The 18,819-nt window shown below is 44.5% G+C and overlaps 1 long non-coding RNA gene across 1 annotated transcript; it reads right to left on the reverse strand.

The window, feature by feature from the left end:
* Positions 1 to 12,123: 12,123 nt before the first annotated feature.
* LOC140730107 (uncharacterized) lies at positions 12,124 to 18,496 on the reverse strand. The gene is made up of 3 exons (XR_012099520.1): positions 18,174 to 18,496; positions 14,772 to 14,894; positions 12,124 to 12,298 (listed from the first exon to the last, which is right to left on the reverse strand). It is a non-coding gene; the product is annotated as an uncharacterized lncRNA (long non-coding RNA).
* Between the last annotated feature and the right edge of the window lie 323 nt (positions 18,497 to 18,819).

Raw genomic sequence — 18,819 nt, forward strand, 5'->3', positions numbered from 1 at the left:
TTAGTCTGCCAAATCCTATTGACTTGCTCCTGGACCATAGCCCTCCATACCCCTCCCATACATGTCCTTATCCAAATTTCTCTTAAGTGTTGATATCGAACCCTCATCCATCACTTCTGCTGGCAGCTTGTTCCAGCCTCTCACCAGCATCCGAGTGAGGAAATGCCCCGTCATGTTCCCCTTAAATGTTTCACCCTTAACCCAAGATTTCCAGTTCTAGTCTCGCACAAACACAGTGGAAAAAGCCTATTTGCATTCATCCTATCTATACCATTCATAATCTTGTATACCTCTGTCAAATCTCCCCTCATTCGCCTATGCTCTGGAGCAGGGGTTCCCAAACTTTTTTATTCCATGCACCTCTACCATTAACCGAAGGTCTGTGGACCCCAGGTTGGAAACTCTTTCTCTAGGGAATAAAGTCCTAACCTATTCAACCTTTCCCTATACCCCACATCCTCAAGTGGGGTGCCATGGTAGTGTGGTGCTTAGCACTACACTATTACAGCTCAGGGCATCAGAGGTCAGAGTTCAATTCCAGTGTCCTCTGTAATGTGCGACCGCGTGTGTTTATTCTGGGTGCTCTGGTTTCCTCTCACAGTCCCAAGACCTACTGGTTAGTAGGCTAACTGGTCATTGTAAATTGTTCTGTCATTAGGCTGGAGTTAAACCAGTGGGTCGCCGGGCAGCGAGGCTTAAAGACCGAACAGGCCTGTTCCACATTGTATCTCCAAAATAAAAGAAAAAAAAATAAAAGTCCTTGTAAATTTTCTCAGTACTCTATCCATTTTACTGATAACTTTTCTGTGGTTAGGTGACCAGAACTGCACACAGTATTCCAAATTAAGTCTCACCAATATCTTATATAACTTCAATATAACGTCCCAACTCTTGAAATCCTTGACTTATGAAGGCCAATGGGCCAAAAAGCTTTCTTTACGAACCTATCTACATGCCTTTTGGTCTTTGACCCAACTGGTCAATGTTGAAAAGTATCCCCATTTGAGCTAGTCCCATTTGTCTGCATTGCAGTGATAATAAAATACATCGTAAATAACAAGTAACTCATATTACCAATAATTAATTTAACAACATTCATCTTAAGGAAGGTAGATAAGTAATAAAATTAATTAAAATGAAGAGAAACAAGAGTCCTGGCCTGGGGTTAAGGATTGTGTATGTGTGTGGGAAGGCGGTTTTGTTGTGGTTTTGTTGCTTGTTGTGTTCTGTGTTGTTCTGCTGTGCATTGTGGGTATGCTATGTTGGCGCCGGAATGTGTGGCGACTTGCCGGCTGCCCCCAGCACATCCTTAGGTTGGTTGTAACAAGCGACACATTTCACCGTATGTTTTGATGTTGTGGTAAATAAATTAATCTGAATTTGAATAAATCAATGCTGTGACTCTGTTGAAGTGAACATGTAAGAATACAGGGTTAATTAAACGATGCCTTGCAATGTGGAGGAACAGAGAGATCGTGGCATCCACATCTACAGGTCCCTCAAAGCTGCTGCACACAGTTGTTAGGGTTTTAAGAAGGTGTATGTTGCGTTGGCCTTCATCATTGGAAGAATGAGTTCAAGATCCATGAGGCAATGTTGCAGTTACTCACCCGTGCAATATTGTGTTCAGTTCTGGTCACTTCATTAGAGGAAGGATGTGGAAGCTTTGGAGAGGACCCAGAGGAGATTTGCCAGGATGCTGGGGCTTTATAAAGCACTGGTGAGGCCTCACTTGGAATATTGTGAGCAGTTTTAGGCCCCTTATTTCAGAAAAGGGTGTGCTGACACTGGAGGGGATTCAGAGGAGGTTCATGAGAATGATTTGGAAAAGGAAGGCTTGTTTTATGAGGAGCAATTGATGGTTTTGGGTCTTTACTTGCTGGAATATAGGAGAATGAGGGGTGATCTCATTAACACCTATTGAATGTTGAAAGGCCTAGGTAAAGTGGATGTGGAGAGGATGTTTCCCATGGTGTGAGAGTCTTGGGCCAGAGGGCACAGCCTCAGAATAGGGGGATGTCTATTTAGAACGGAGATGAAGAGGAATTTCTTTAACCAGAGGATGGTGAATCTGTGGAATTCATTGCCACAGGCATCTTTGGAGACTAGGTCTTTGGATGTACTTAAGGCGAAGGTTAGTAGTTTCTTAATTGGCCAGGGTGTGAAAGCAGGAGAATTGAGTTGAGGGAGAAATGGCTCAGCTATGATGAAATGGCAGAGCAGACTCAATGGGCCAAAATGGCCTGACTCTGCTCCTATGTCTTATGGTTTTATGGATTAAGCAGCGTGTCTTGTGAAGGTAGATAGAACAAGCTAGGGCTTTTCTCTCATTGTGGGCCGGAAAGCCTTTACTCTGCCGTCTATGTTCTATATCAAAAACACTGTACAGCCAACAATTCATTGTGGTGTTTCGTCTTAATTTTGTGCAGAGCTGAAGGCTGTGAAAAGAGCAAGGGAAAAGCTTTTTGGTGGCAGGATCAGTCCCTGGGTTCATCAGCAGGACAGGAGAAGGAGGGAATTGCTGGCACTGAGCTGAATTAGAAAGGTCTTTGACTGTTGAAGACAAGGCTTTGAAACTGAGGAGGCTCTGCAGTCTGCTGCTGTGTGACCTGTGACTGCCCTGCTCTCTATCCAAGCTAATGACATGAATGCATGCACTAGCCTTGTTCATTAAGGGTCAATTCTTCATTTGATACCCTGGTTTAGCTGTAATTGGTTAATATACAAGGTGACATTGCAGACAGATTAGAGAGCACTGTGAACCAGAAATGCTTCGAGGTAGGTGAGCTTGGCAATGAAGTTTATTTAATAATCTGATAGATTTTGCTCATTGTTGTCATTAGTGGAGAGTAGGAGTGGACGGAGTACAAAACTGGAGATCCAGTGAGATGTCTGTCCTGACTTAAAATGTCCCCATATTGCGGGAAAGGATAGGGAATTTCTTATATTTGTAACTTCAAAACATGAAACTAATACAAGAGGAAGACATGGGAGTCCAAGTTTGCGGGTCTAACTTCGGGCTTACTTTAATCGAGGTGCACGTGTAGAATGTGGTAGCGTGATGACATGTGCAGTTCACATGTTTATACATATTACCCATAATTAATCATTTAAACAAACAAGGTCTGACACACCTGTCACGTCCTTGTGTTCGATTTTTTCCCTCCCCTTGGGCTTACATAGCTTCACAATCTCAACATCTTCACCAAACGAAACCTACGAAGAATACTGAGATCTTGTTAAAACCGGAAGGTGTACGAGCCGAATTTGGCCATTTGGCCCATCACGTCTGCTCAGCCATTTCATTACGGCCGATTTTGTTTAGCCCCTTCTTCCCTTAACTCTTAACACCCTTAACGATCAAGAATCTATCAATCTCTGCCATTAATACACCCAGTGATGGCCTCCACAGTCCTCTGTGGCAACAGGTTCATCATCTTCTGGCTGAAGAAATACCCCCTCATCTCAGTTTTCGAGGGACATTTTAAAGGTTGTGCCTCGGATCCCTGTCTCTCCTACTAAAGGAACCATCCTCTGTATGTCCCCATCCTCTATCCAGGCCTAAACACACACAAAATGCTGGTGGAACACAGCAGGCCAGGCAGCATCTATAGGGAGAAGCACTGTCGACGTTTCGGGCCGAGACCCTTCGTCAGGATGATGAAGTCCTGACGTCATTCTGTGCCATGTTGTATGATGCGGGTGATCACGGTCTTCCCATGACCATGATTGTTCCTGGCAAATTTTTCTACAGGAGTGGCTTGACATTACCTTCTTCTGGGCAGTGTCTTTACAAGATGGGTGACCCCAGCCATTATCAATACTCTTCAGAGATTGTCCGCCTGGCGTCAGTGGTCACATAACCGGGACTTGTGATATGCACCGGCTGCTCATACGACCATCCACCACCTGCTCCCATGGCTGCACGCGATCCTGATCGGGGGTGAGGCTAAGCAGCTGCTACACCTTGCCCAAGGGTGACATGCAGGCTAGCGGAGGGAAGCAGCGCCTTACACCTCCTTTGGTAGAGACGTATCTTCACTCTGCCACCCAAGCCCTTACTTCAATCCCCCTCAAATCAAAGGTTTGCAAACAAATCATTCAATACCTGTAGAGTGCAGAGTTGGAACATATGGTGGCATGTATGTACTTTGATAATAGATTTGCTTTGAACTTTGAATTTCACATATGGGGAATCTGTTGTCTGTTTCTGTAAATGCTGAGATTTTCACTGAAACTGATGTTGATTTGCTGCAGGGCATCTCCCAGTTTCCAGCGCACTGCTCTGTCCTTCTCTCTGCATGCAGGGTATCTCTTCTATGTTATACATATTTAGATATAAAGCGCAGTATTACATGGTTTACAAACTAAAGATAAAGAGTTTTTAAAAAGTAGCTTTATCTATCACATGTCCATCGAAATAGACAGTGAAATGTGCCTCACACAGTTCGAGGATGTGCTGGGGGCAGCCTGCAAGTGTTGCCACGCTTCTGGCCCCAACATAGCATGTCCGCAACTCACCAATCCTAACCCTAACTCGTACGTCTTTAGACTGTGGGAAGAAATTGGAGCACCCAGCGGAAACCCCACTGTCACAGGGAGAGAGTACAAACTCCTTGGTGGGAATTGAAGCCCAATTGGTGATCAAGCGTTGTGCTGCCCGCTGTGCTATCATGTCACCTGCTACTCAACCATAGATCCGTGCCCCTCAGTACCAGGGGATTTGGACGGGAGATTGTTTTGGTCTGGGTTGGTACTGACCATCAGAGCTCACAGGCCTTTCGGCCCACCAGATCCATACAGGATCCTCTCCTTTGACTGAGAACACCAAGCTGTGACTCCTGTGTCGGTGCAGAAGGCTCTGTACCACTGCGTGGAAAGGAAGAGCGGCCAGGTGAATATTTATCTCTTGGTCAATGAGTTGTATGCTGATCATTCCCCGTTTTCGTTGCTCTTTGTGGAAGCTTACTGTGTGCAGCTTCCCTGCTACCTTTCCTGTGTCACAATGACACCATACAGTACAGAAACAGGCCCTTTGGCCCATCTAGCCTATACTTAGAGATACAGCGTGGTGACAGTCCCTTCCGGCCCAACGAGCCCGCACCTTGTCCAGTTATTCCCATGTGACTCATTAACCTACTGGCCTTTACATCTCTGGAATGTCGGAGCAAAGCCACATTGTCATGGAGACAATGTACAAACTCCTTACTGACAGCGGTGGTATTGAATCCGGGTTGCTAGCACTGTCATAGCATTACACTACCATGCCACTTGTTATTCTGCCTAGTCCTATCGACGTGCACCTGGACCATAGGCCTCCATACCCACCTCGTCTACATACTTACCCAAACTTGCAGCAACCACTTCCGCTGGCAGCCCATTCCACACTCTCACCGTCCTCTGAGTGAAGAAATTCCCCCTCGGGATCCCCTTACGTGTTTCACCTTTCACCCTTAACCTATGATCTCTATTTCCAGTCTCACCCAACCTCAGCAGAAAAAACTTGCTTGCGTTAACACTATCTATACCCCTCATAATCTTGTATACTTGTGCCACTTTGAACAATGCCCAATGCCGTGACTGGCAGGACTTTTTAAAGTAACACACACAAAATGCTGGAGGAATTCAGCAGGTCAGGCAGCATCTATGGAAATGAATAAACAGGCAACATTTCGGGCTGAGACCCTTCCTCGGGTCTGGAAAGGAAGGGGGAAGATGCCAAAATAAAATGGTGAGGGGAGGGAGGACAGTTAAAAGATGATAGATGAAGCCAGGAGGGTAGGAACAGTAAAGGGCTGGAGAGGAAGGAATCTGACAGGAGGAGAAGAGAGTGGACCATGGGAGAAAGGGAAGGAGGGGGAAACCCAGGGGGAGAAGAAGTAAGAGGCAGAGTGGGGAAAAGAAGAAGAGGGGAGGGGAGGAAATATATATTTTACTGGAAGGAGAAATTGATATTTATGCCATCAGGTTGGAGGCTATTCCTGATGGAATACAAGGTGATGCTCCTCCACCCTGAACATGGGGTCATTGTGAAACAAGAGGATCTGGTTTCATTTCTCCTACCCTCATTCCAAGCTATAGAAGTGTACTACCATTGGTTCAGGACAAGTGTGTCAGAGCAGCCTCAGTGAAATGAGAAGAGGACACGTCCCCGACGGTGATGGTCCTTAACGATGGATGCTGCCTTCACGAGGCACCATCGCTTGAACAACACACGTGGAACGCTGGAGGAACTCAGCAGGTCAGGCAGCATTCACAGAAATGAATAAACAGTCGATATTTTGGGCCGAGACCCTTCATCAGGACTGGAGAGGAAGGGGGAAGAATGAGTTGAGGGAGGGAAAGGTGGGCAAGTGTCAGGTGATGGGTGAACCTGGGTGGTTGGGGAGGGGGGGGGATGAAGTAAGAAGCTTCCCCCACCGTCTTATCCTGGCATCTTCTTTTCCAGTCTTGTTGAAGGGTCTCGGGCTGAAATTTCAACTGTTTATTCAGTTCCATGAATATGTATCTAGTTGTTAGCCTGTCTTGTGTTTGTGCATCCTCACTCTGGGTTTGGACAGTAGTTAGTGGGCATTGGGTGGCTGTTAAAATAAAAGAGTATAGTCACCTGTTCACTGGTTTGGTGGCAGGGAGGGGGTGAGTAGAAAGCACATAATTTTGTTGACCACTTGTCTTTGTTTGAATTTGATCCAATTGCTTTTACATGAATTACAAAAGATTCAAATGATTTTATTGCTGGTTTGTAATAAAGGATTAAACATACCGAATTCTGTCAGTTGGAAGTGTGACATACTGTGCGATTCCCCTCACTTAGCCTCTCAGCAATCTTCAGTCTGTTTACAAGTAATCACTACACTATAGAGGCTACCTGACCTGCTGAGTTCCTCCAGCACTGTGTATCTCTGGATTCCCAGCAACTGGAGAATCTCCTGTGTTTATGACCACCTTTCGGAGACACCCTCAATGGTGAGCAGAGTTGTGCCTGTGATGAAGCTGGATGGATGTTCCAGCATTTTCAGTTTTTATTTCAGATTTCCAGCATCTGGACATTTGTTTAATAACTTGAATTGAATTGAATTGATTTTATTACTTACATCCTTCATATAAATGAAGAGTAAAAATCTTTACATTACGATTTCATCTAATATGCAATTTGCAATTTATAGAAATTTGTAATAAATAGTATGTACAATGGGATAGTCAATATAACATAAAAATAAAGTTGTGTCAGCGTGAGTTAATCAGTCTGATGGCCTGGTGGAAGAAGCTGTCCCGGAGCCTGTTGGTCCTGGCTTTTATGCTGTGGTTCTGTTTCCCAGTTGTTAGTGACAAGTTCATCACAGACATTAGCAGCTGGAAGAGTTTGTGGTTGGGGTGACTTGGGTCCCCAATGATCCTTCGGGTCCTTTTTACACACCTGTCTTTGTAAATGGCCTGAATCATGGGAAGTTCACAACCACAGATGCGCTGGGCTGTCCACACCACTCTCTGCAGAGTCCTGCGACTGAGGGAAGTACAGTTCCCATACCAGGCAGTGATGCAGCCAGTCAGGATGCTGTCAATTATGCCCCTATAGAAAGTTCTTAGGATCTGGGGGCCCATACCAAACTTCTTCAAACGTCTGAGGTGAAAGAGGCGCTGTTGTGCCTTTTTCACCACTCAGCCGGTACGTACAGACCACCTGAGATCCTCAGTGATGTTTATGCCGAGAAACTTAAAGCGGTTCACCCTCTCAACCCCAGATCCGTTGATGTCAATAGGGGCTAGCCTGTCTCCATTCCTCCCGTAATCCACAACCAGCTCCTTTGTTTTTTGAGACATTGAGGGAGAGGTTGTTTTCCAGTGTGCCAGGACGATGGCTTCTTCCCTGGGGGGGCTGCCTCTTTATCATTTGATGCATTTCTAGTCAAGGAGGTGTGTGTTACTTGAAAAGGAATCTGCAACGAGTGGTGATCCCATGCACCTGCTGCTTTGAATCTGAATCCAAATCAGGTTTATTATTACTGACATAGAATATATAGTGAAATCTGTTGTTTTGCTGCAGCAGTACAGTGCAACATATAACAAAATTACAATAAAAATAACATAAATTAAATAGTGCAAAAAAAGAATAGTGAGGTAGTGTTGATGGTTCATGGCCCGTTCAAAACTCTGATGGCAGAGGGGAAGAAGCTGTTACTAAAACACTGAGTGTGTGTCTTCAGGCTCCTGTTACTATAAGTTACAATAAGAAATATTAAAATAAATAAGCTGTGCAAAAAAGTGAGCAAAAAGTCTTCATCGGTTCACGGGCCGTTCAGAACGCATTGCCTATTCAGCAGAAGGTGAGTAAAATAGCATAAATTAATCTCTGATCTGGGTGACATCCATAAAGCACTCCCGTATCCCTCTCCTGGCTTATGATGTCAGCTGAACCCCTCAATTTACTGCCTACTGACTCAGTAGAACCATCCATAATTCGACATCGTGTGATGTCTCTGGTTGCAAAGAGCCCAGAACCAGTGAATTCAGACTTCCTCCCATTTATCGCCTCTCGATATGCGTTCATATATTTCTGAATTTTCTTACATAAGTTACGGTCTATTATAAGCTTACGAAGTTCTTGGAGAAGAATCAACTTTACGCTCCATCGGTTTTACACTCTTGCTGACAATTCTCACAAGGATGAACTCCTGAATGAATTAACCCTTTGATGGCTTTTGCCATCCTTACTACAGAGCAAGCTCACCTTTAGGGAATCCCGCACAAGAACGTCCTAGTCCCTCTGAACTTCCGATCAATGCAGACACGGCGTCAGAGAACACTACAACACAGAAGTGGGCCCTTTGGTCCATCTAGTTCATGCCAGACTCTTATTCTGCCTAGTCCCATCAACCCTCCATACTCCTCCCATCCATGTACTTACCTGAACTTCTCTGAAGTGTTGAAATCGAACCCACACCTCCACCCCTCCACACCCCCAACCACCACTACTTTATCATTTCCTGTCAGAGTCACCTTACGTACAAACACTCCTATATGCAGCGTCAGTTTATGGACATACAAATAATCTATGTATATAATCTAACTGAAGTACAGTATTTATATTTGTTGTGTTTTTTATTATTGTGCTCTTTTTCTTTTTTTTGGTGTTGCATTGGATCTGGAGTATTAATTATTCCATTCTCCTTTACACTTGTGGACTGGAAAGGACATTAAACATGGGCTGGTTACTGCTTGATTCGCCGTTGGCGTTTAGGGCAGCAATGAATGTCCTGTCTGACTGTTCTTGGCCATCTTCTCTGTTGTGCTCTAGCTGTGGTTCAGGGTCCTCATTTCCGTCTCTATGGCACAGCTCCAAGTTGTCTTTGGTCTCCTGTGTTTTCTCCGCCCTTCCGGGGTCCAACAAAGAGCTGTCTTGCAGATGGAGTCGACCCCTCTTCTCACCATTTGCCCAATCCATCTCCAACGTTTCCTCATGATGATTGTGGCCATGTCCTCTTGGTGACACTGAAGGAGTAGGGCAGGATTGGAGATTTTTCTTGACCAGAAAATATGGAGGATCTTCCAAAGGCTCATGGTGTGGAATGACGACAGCTTGGAAAGGTCTCACTCTGTCGTTTGCCAGCATTCTGACCCACACGAGAGTGTGGACAGAACTCAGCTCTGGTACAGCTTCACCTTGGTGTGGACACCATACTTGGTTGATGCCCTTACGTTACTCATAGATCTGAAGACATTTCTGACATTAAACAGAAGCAATCCACCACCTCCATTGGCAGAATTCTGAAATTGCTCCCTTCTACCTTCTGTCTTCAACACCAAAAGCTGGGCCCCACCAGGGAGAAAGCAGCCTACTTGATTTGCACCTTGCCGCCCCTCCCAGGACCTAAACACTCCCTCACAAACCCCTCATCATTACTGCCTACATTTTTGTCATTGACTATTACCACTGTGTGTGAAAGTGCTTCACTCCTCTACCAAAGATCCTTATCCAGCCCGAATCCAAGCTCTGAGCAACGTGGATGTTACCAGATCACAGCTACTGAGACAATAATCACGGACAGACAGTAAATACTGGCTGTTTCACCAATGCCCACGGCTTGTAAATCGATTAAGAAGAAGAATTGCTATTGGTCTTTTATTCTCATCTTACTGCATTTATTCAAAGTTTATTATTAAAATTGGCATTAGAATTATAATTTGCTTATTATTATCACAGTGGAAAGCTTGACTTGAATACCGTTCATAGGGCTGAGGTCATTACATCGAGATAAAGGAATAACAGAATACACAATGAAGTGTTCCAGGCAGAGGAAGTGCAGTGCAGGTAGACAATGAGGTGCAAGATCATAACAAGGCAGATGGTGGACAAGAATCTCTCTTATTGTAGTTTGTTCATTATATGCTGTGTTGTATTACATGGCCGATCATGGTCTTTCCATGACTATGATTATTCTTGGCAAATTTTACTACAGAAGTGGTTTGTCATTGCCTTCTTCTAGGGATTGTCGTTACAAGGTGGGTGACCCCGGACCTCAATACTATTCAGAGATTGTCTGTATGGTGTCAGTGGTCACATAACCAGGGCTTGTGATACACACCAGCTGCTCGTACGACCATCTACCACCTGCATCACATGACCCTGATTGAGGGAGGGCGCGGGGGCTAAGTAGATGCTACACCTTGCCCAAGGGTGACCTGCAGGTTGCAGAGGGAAGGAGCACCTTCCACCTCCTTTAGTAGAGACATACTTCCACCCTGGGAACCAGTTAACAGTGGGGTAGCAGCTGTCCTTGAGTCTGATGGTTCGTGCTTTCAGGATTTTGTATCTTCGTCCTGATGCCAGAGGGGAGAAGAAAGAATGTCTGGGATGGTGGAGTCTTTGATGCCGCTGCCTGTTCTCCCGGGGGAGTGAGAAGTTTCGACAAAGTCCATGCAGGGGAGGCTGTTCTCACCAGTTCTGAGGGTGGATAGTTAGTGGTGATGCTTTTCCATGTTATTAGGTTACAAGATCCAACTGGCTGTAGACGTGGGCCAGTGTCAGGAAAGGCTTCTACGTACTGAGGAAGGTAATTCCCACGCAAAAGTAATAACCGTGCGGTGACAAAGATCTGAATTTAAAAATGGTTTTGTTGTAATGTTTGGCAGAAGGTTAGCAGGAACCACAGCGTAGTTTAAATGAAACCAAGATGCTCAGACTGAAGGAGGCCATGTTGACGTTCAGCCCTTCAAACTAAATATTAACTCATGCATGATGTCAACCTAATTGTAAAGAGCCAAAGAGATTTTAATTCCTTCTTTTCTTTTGATGCTTTCTTCTCTATTTGACTATGTTGAAATCCAAAATATTCATATCCACAACATTTAATTATTTATGCAGCATAGCAAATTTTGCTGTTTATTAATTCTAAATAATTTATGGCCTGAGATGCCATTTTACACATGTAATGGATTAAATTGTAATGAAAGTATGGATTTTAGTGTATTTTATATAAAATATTAAGATCACAGGTTTTTTTACTTTGCTGTACACAAGGATTTGATTGTTAAGGTCTGAGCCAATTCTTACGTTAAAAAGAACTCAGTAATTAAGGTGTCTGTTTCATATCCATGATGGGAAGAACCGTGGTTTAAAAATTTATTCCAGTCTTGCTGAGATGGCATGGAATATTAGATACCTTAAAATATTTTGACACTCCTGAAATTTTGGTGTAACATCTTCAGTGCAGCTGAAGTTATTAATTATCTCAAGAAGCTTGCAACTATCCAGGAAGGAGCAGCCCACATAACTGACACAGCACATCCACCTTAAAGATGCACTGCAGTTATTCGGTCGGGCTAACCCTGATGTTACATCCCAAACCCTGAGCCTCTCTCGTCAAGAGGAGATCTTCAGTAGGCGACGCATCGAGAAGGCAGCATGCATCATTAAGGACCTTCATCGTCCAGGACATGCCCTCCTCTGATTGGTACCGTCAGGGAGGAGGTACAGGAGCATGACAACACACGCTCAACATTTTAGGAACAGCTTTTTCCCCTTCGCTGTCGAACTTCTGAATGGACCCAGGAACCCAATACACTACCTCACTTTTCATTCTCTTTTTGCACTTTTTAAAAAAATGCTTCTTATTGTAACTTATGGTAGCTTTCATGTAATGCGCCGTACTGCTGCCAGAAAACAACAATGTATGACAGTGTTTATAAGCCTGATTGTGATTCAGAACAGCACTCTCTGCAGATTCCTTTTCGAGCCACACACACCACCCCCACCTAGAAATGCGTTAAATTGTTAAGCAAAGCCGCAGATGCAGGAGATCTGAAATAAAAACAGAAAAAGTTGGAACATTCAGCCAGCTCCATGACAGGTACAACCCTCTCCAACATCAAGGACATTTTCAAGGGATGGTTCATCTTGAAAAGAGACAAGACCCTCACCATCCAGAACATGCCCTCTCATTACTACCATTAGGGTGGAGACACATTCAATGATTCAGGAACGGTTTACTGCCTTCAGATTTCTGAATGGCTCGTGGATCCATGAACAGTGCTGTTATGTTCCGATTCAAAGGAAAACACAGGAACATTGTTTCATTTCTTTGTATATTTGAGCAATCAGATGACAATAAACTTGAACTTGAACTTGTTATGATTTATCCCTCAGAGCCCTTTCAAGCAAGAACTACTTTCTTTTAACCATTTATTTCTTAAATTAACCTGCACAACACTGATATCGTCTCAGAACGATATCACTATGACCATTTTAAACACTTTGCACTAGAATAGACTTATTTTCTGTTCGTTCTATTTGTTGGACGTAATTCAGAAGATGTCTAACTCGGGTGGTTGATGGTTGGGTTGAGTTGTTCTCCAATTTTGGCAATTTACTTGCAAATGTTTCATCACCACGTGAGGAGACACCGTCACTGCCCTGTTGATTGTGGTGTTGATGCACCATCAATAACTCTCTGAGACGTGAGGCGAGATATCGGCTTTTATTGACTGGAAGAAAGAACAAGCAGCAATTGACCCCCATGCTACATCCTGGAGGCTGAGGGCAGGGCTCAGGCCCCAATCGCCTTTATACCGGGGTCTGTGGGAGGAGCCACGGTCAGTGGGAGGAGCCACAGGAGCAGTCAGCAGGGGGGGGGGGGGGGGGCGTGTCCAGACAGGTATATGTAGTTCACCACAGGTGTGTCCTCCAAATCCTTGGTGCTTGCATACTTTTCAATCAGCTGATCGGTCGTCATTTCGGAAACTCAAGTGTGGTTTGGGGAGGAAACCTTGTTGCTGATTGACTGTGTGACCAACTACATTGAGGAGAGTACTCTGCAGACCAGAAGAATGAGCTAAGCTATTAGACAAGACCAATGTGGTCTACAAAATCCAATGTGGGGACTGACTGCAGCAAACTGGGAGAAAGCTACCCACTAGGATCCATGAAATTATCTGGCTGTAAAATGTCATGACCAGCTCTCCCCAATCTCTACCCATGAAGATCGAGAGGGGCACCAACTCGAATGGACATCAGTAAAAGTCACGGCACAAGCGAACACACAGCATTCAAGATCATTGTGAACAAACACGTAGACCTTGGTCCAATCTATGAGCAAAATTCCAGACCACTATGCACGAAGTTCGCCACATAGCCAATCAGTGACGAGATCAGAGAACTACTCAGCCCAACCAGTTCTAATTGTGCCTTTTCTTGCATAATTTGATATCATTTACGTTTAGCATCTGAATTAGAATCATGCTTACTATCACTGATCTATGTCTTGAAATTTGTTCTTTTTTGCTGCAGCAGTACGGTGCAATAAGTAAAAAATCACTATAATAATATAAGTAAATAGTGGAAAAGAGGAATAGCGAGGTAGTGTTCGTGGACCGTTCAGAAATCTGATGGCAGAGGGGAAGAAGCTGTTACTAACGCACTGAGTGGGGGTATTCAGGGCCCTGCACTTCCTTGCTGATGGTGGTAATGAGAAGAGAGCATTTCCTGGGTGATGGGGTCCCTTAATGATGGATGCTGCCTTCTTGAGACTCTGAGATTTGCAGATTCCTCGATAGTGGGGAGGATAGTGCCCACGACGGAACTGGCCAGCTCTGCAAACCTCCGCTGCTTTTCCCGATCCTGTGCACTAACCAGTATCACCGTAGGAATTTGCTTTCCTTGTGAATGTTGTGTCCCCTACGTCACGTCCCTGTGAAGCTGCCGAAAACAAGTTTCCATTGCACCTGTCATGCACGTAGTTGTGCATTTGACAATAAACTCGACTTCTCAAATCTTCCTTCTCAATTTAACCCCTGCTCTTCTGGTTTCAATTTCCTCTGAGAGTTCTCTTCCCTCCCCCCACTGGCATAAATGTAAATAATACTGAGAACTGGAGTTGTAGAGTCCTGGAGAGTGAGTCCGTAGGTTGTGGAGTCAGCTCAGAGTTGAGGTGAGTGACGTTATCCACACTGGTTCAGGAGCCAGATGGTTGAGGGAACTATTTCTGAACCTGGCGGTGTGGGACCTATGCTTCCTGTACCTCATTTCCGATTGCAGCAGTGAGAAGAGAGTATGATGGTGGAGGTCCTTAGTATTGAGAATGAACCAATAATGAACCAATGAACCAATAAATACAACATGAATTTGAGTATCTATGCATCCCCATTTCAGCAACAGAAACAACTGCTATTTATTTATTTATTGATTGAGACACAGCCCTTCAAACCGTGCTACCCAGCAACCCCCGATTTAACCCTAGCCAGATCACAGGACCATTTACAAAGACCAATTAACCTACCAGCTGGTACATCTTTGGACTGTGGGAGGAAACCGGAGCACCCAGAGGAAACCCACGCAGTCAAGGGGAGAACATACAAACTCCTTACAGGCAGCAGTGGGAACTGAATCTGGGTCGATAGTACTGTAAAGCAAAGAGACAAGAGGGTCTGCAGACGCTGGAGATCTAGGGCGATACACACAATGTGCTGGAGGAGCTCGGCAGGTCAGGCAGCATCTACGGATGAGAATAAGCAGTCGATGTTTCGGGCGAGACCCTCCAGCACGTTGCACGCGGTACCCGAAAGCATTATGCTAACCACTACGCTGCCATGCCACCCCAATTTGTCACGCGTACGCCAAAATGTCAAGACGTGCAGTGAAACACGCTGTTTCGTGTCAACGACAAACACAGTCCTAGGATGCGCTGGGGGCAGCCCGCAGGTGTTGCCACGCTTCAGGCAGCAAGATAGCATGCCCCCAACTTACCTACTCTAACCGTTCAACTTTGGACTGTGGGAGGACACTGGAGCACCCGAGGGAAACCCACGTGATCATAGGGAGAAGGTACAAACTGCTCACAGACAGCGGTGGGAGTTGTACCCTGACATTACTGCTGTCATGGTAAAGCGTTAGTTACTATACTAGTGAATAGGTAGCATAAACACCCATCAGGTTTCCTCTGGGGAAGAAAGTCAGCTGTTTTCACCAAGTCAGGTTGTTCCTGGCTTCACACCCAGAGTGACGTGATTGTCTCCAATCCCCTCTCTAGACGGTCTGGCTCCATCTGGCCAACAAAGGTGGCTTTGGGCCTATACTCGGTGGAGATGACCTCACTGAAACCTACCAAATACTAAAAGGCCGAGATAGAGTGGACATGGAGTGAATGTTTCCTATAGTGGGGGAGTCTCGAGAGGTATGTCCCTTTAGACAGAGATGAGAAGGAGCCTCCTTAACCAGAGCATGTGTGAAACTGAAACTGAAGCGCCTACAGTCTAAGGAGTCTCCTTAGCCAGAATTCCAATGAATCTGTGGGATTCGTTGCCACAAATGGCTGTGGAGGCGAAGTCATCGGATATATTGAAAGCGGAGGATGATAGGTTCTTGATCAGTAAGGATGTCAGGGCTTACGGAGTGAAAGCAGGAACGGTGTTGAGAGGGAAAATAAATCAGCTATGATTGAATGCTGGCGCAGACTCAATGGACCGAATGGCCTAATTCTGCTCCTGTGTCGTACAGTCCAACAACCAGAAAAATATTAAAAATCTGTGGTCCGATCTGCATTTGATGACAACGCTTTGATAAGTGCACATGAAATACAAATAAAATCTTTCATGTTAGTTTAGGGTAATAATTTGCAACAGAATTAGATTATATTTGTCAAACAAGTCCCTGAGAATTGCTGATGTGGTTATAAGGTTGCTGGGTAACTTCTGATTATAATTCTGTGGTGAGTGAAATAGAGTGGCTTAGAGGTTCCATGTCACAGCATTCCTGAAGAAATCATCTCAAAGTCATAAATCACATCTTTCTATGAGAGAATACTGGAAGCAGCATTTCCTTTTCATATTTCCACAGCTTTTACCTTTGATTTGTTCTAAAGGTGCGTCCCCTTGTCACACTGATGTCTATTGAGAGGAGTCCGTGTTCAATTATTAATGAGGTTTAATGCAACATACAATAGAATACCTGGCACTATGGTTAATGTGGTAAGTCGGGTTTGCTGAAATCTAATTGTGGCATTCGTCGCGGAGGAGGTGCTTGGCGATTCAGTTCTCATACTCGAAACTTCGTGGAAAAAAGAATTGAACTTATCTCTTTGCAGCCCACGACTGTCAAGGCTCTGATACTTGGCACCGACAATTTCGAAGCCCCTGACACTTGGATGACCCTGGTGGCTGGTTTTGTAAAGGTTCCCAGCTCCGTGACAAGGGTCAAGTTGCTAGGCAACGACGTTTCTCAGGATCTGGCAGACCTTTTGTTATAAAGCAGCATCACTTATGGCAAAAGGCGCAAGCTCGGGTCATTGGAGGGTCAAAGTCAGCGTCTAATAACCATGCACAATGGACTTGAGACGAATGCGTCCTTGCTCCCAATTCCTGGGAGCAACGCCATTCTTTTCAGGTCAAGTGACAGGCCCAGGATGCCATCACGACCGAACGCAGAGAGCTTCAAAGTGACGGAAATATTTTTCACTGGTTTTTGTTTAATAAATCAATTTAGTTCTCTGCTGGCCTGTATTTGTCTACAGAATGCTGTGTTAATGTTCTGTGGTTGTACAGCTGTAACAGGCCAAGAGAAGCTCTGTGAAGTTCAATCATATGAATAGTAATGAGACCCAAGGGGTTAATCTTACGCTAATTAGGTGCTATCTGCTTTTAACACTAAGTCTATTAATTTGGGTACACACCATCATCAACTATGACATCATCAGAAATTCATTTGGTTGAGAGTTCTAAACCTCTTTATTGACTAAGAAAACCCCGTTGTGAAATGTGCTGTTGAAAATTGTCAGGATTTTTGTTCAGAGAATCAGAAGGCATCAGCAGTGACTTCAATCCTTCCACAGTACTTTTCTTCCTAAAATCAATACTGCCAGGCCAATCTAATATTGTAATTTACATTTGAAATGGCAGAAGGTTGATCATTGAAGAACTAATATTGAGCTCATCCAATCTGTTCACTTCTTGCAATGAAGTTGCCCGTTTTCTTGAGCCAAGAGGGAAAATGGAATTCTGCAGTGTGCTATTATTTATTTACGCGGAACAGGCCCTTCTGGCCCCACAAGCCTGTGCCACCCAGCAGCTCCCGATTTAACATTAACTTAGTCGCAGGACAATTTACCATGACCAATCAACCTACTAACCTGTACGTCTTCAGACCGTGGGAGGAAACTGGAGCACCTGGAGGAAACCCATGTGGTCATGGGGAGAATGTATAAGTTCCTTATAACCGGCGTCAGAATTGAACTCTGATGTATTAAAGGCGCCCCTTCTTCTATTTGTTTTAAAATGAGTCAAAATCTTTTGTCTTCTCTGACAATTACTCATAATAATGTACGCACAATAATTTACGATAGTTTAACACTGAAGCAAAGAATAACAGAGAGAGAGAGAGAGAGAGAGAGAGAGAGAGAGTGCAAGTACACATTTGGGAATTTGGAGACATTTTCATCAAAACTATTTATAAAGTGAGCACCAGAGAAAGAATTAAATGTCAGGGAAAAGTGATCAGTTCCAGGCACTCTGTTCCTTAAAAACTAGCTTGTTTTCCCTGGATTAGCTGACTTCCTCATTTTTAGCTGGAGTTAATAACTGTATAAGGTTCTGATGATTTGAGACCAGAACGTACATTGGTAGGTACAACAATTGCCATGGACAACAATTTGAGGGAATTGCATCCTATTTATATTTAAAACTGGTACCTGGTATTGTTGCTTAAAATTTGCAGCCACTTAGTTCAGTTCTACACATCCAACAACAGCACATAAGGGAGGTGTGAAGCAACTGCCTCAGAAAACAGCAGCCATCACCTTGACAACGAAGTCCAGGGGTCAGGAGACCGCGCTAGAAGCTCACTGAGGTATGAGAAATGGAGGACGCAGGGGACGCTGGAAGATTCTCGTTGACCAGTTGAGTTCTGAGGATCGCGAGGGAGCCTGCCGTTCCTTCTCAGGGAGAACGGAGCCTGAGTTCTGCCAACTGAAGCAAGATGGGTATGGCAGCTAATTGAGTCCAGCAGCCAAAGGTTGCTAAATATGACATTTCACAACGAACATCAAAATCTGAAAAAAGGAACAGGTTTAGTTTAGGGATTTCAATGTTTTCTTGAAATTCTACTGGTCAAGAAAAGGAGCAGTCATGGTCCAAAAAAAAAATGCCTACACCACGAAAGAATCTAGTTAAAATGTGCCAGGTTTGAATCGGTCAGTTATTGCAAACTGAATTAACCATTAAAGGAATGATGTGGAAGTTATAGAAGGGGTGCAGATGAGATCTACCAGCGTGTTGCATGAATTAGAGAGCCTATCTTATGGGGATAGGCTGAGTGAGCTCGGGCTTTCTCTTTGG

Source organism: Hemitrygon akajei, chromosome 7, assembly GCF_048418815.1.
Source record: "Hemitrygon akajei chromosome 7, sHemAka1.3, whole genome shotgun sequence".
Lineage (NCBI taxonomy): Eukaryota > Metazoa > Chordata > Chondrichthyes > Myliobatiformes > Dasyatidae > Hemitrygon > Hemitrygon akajei.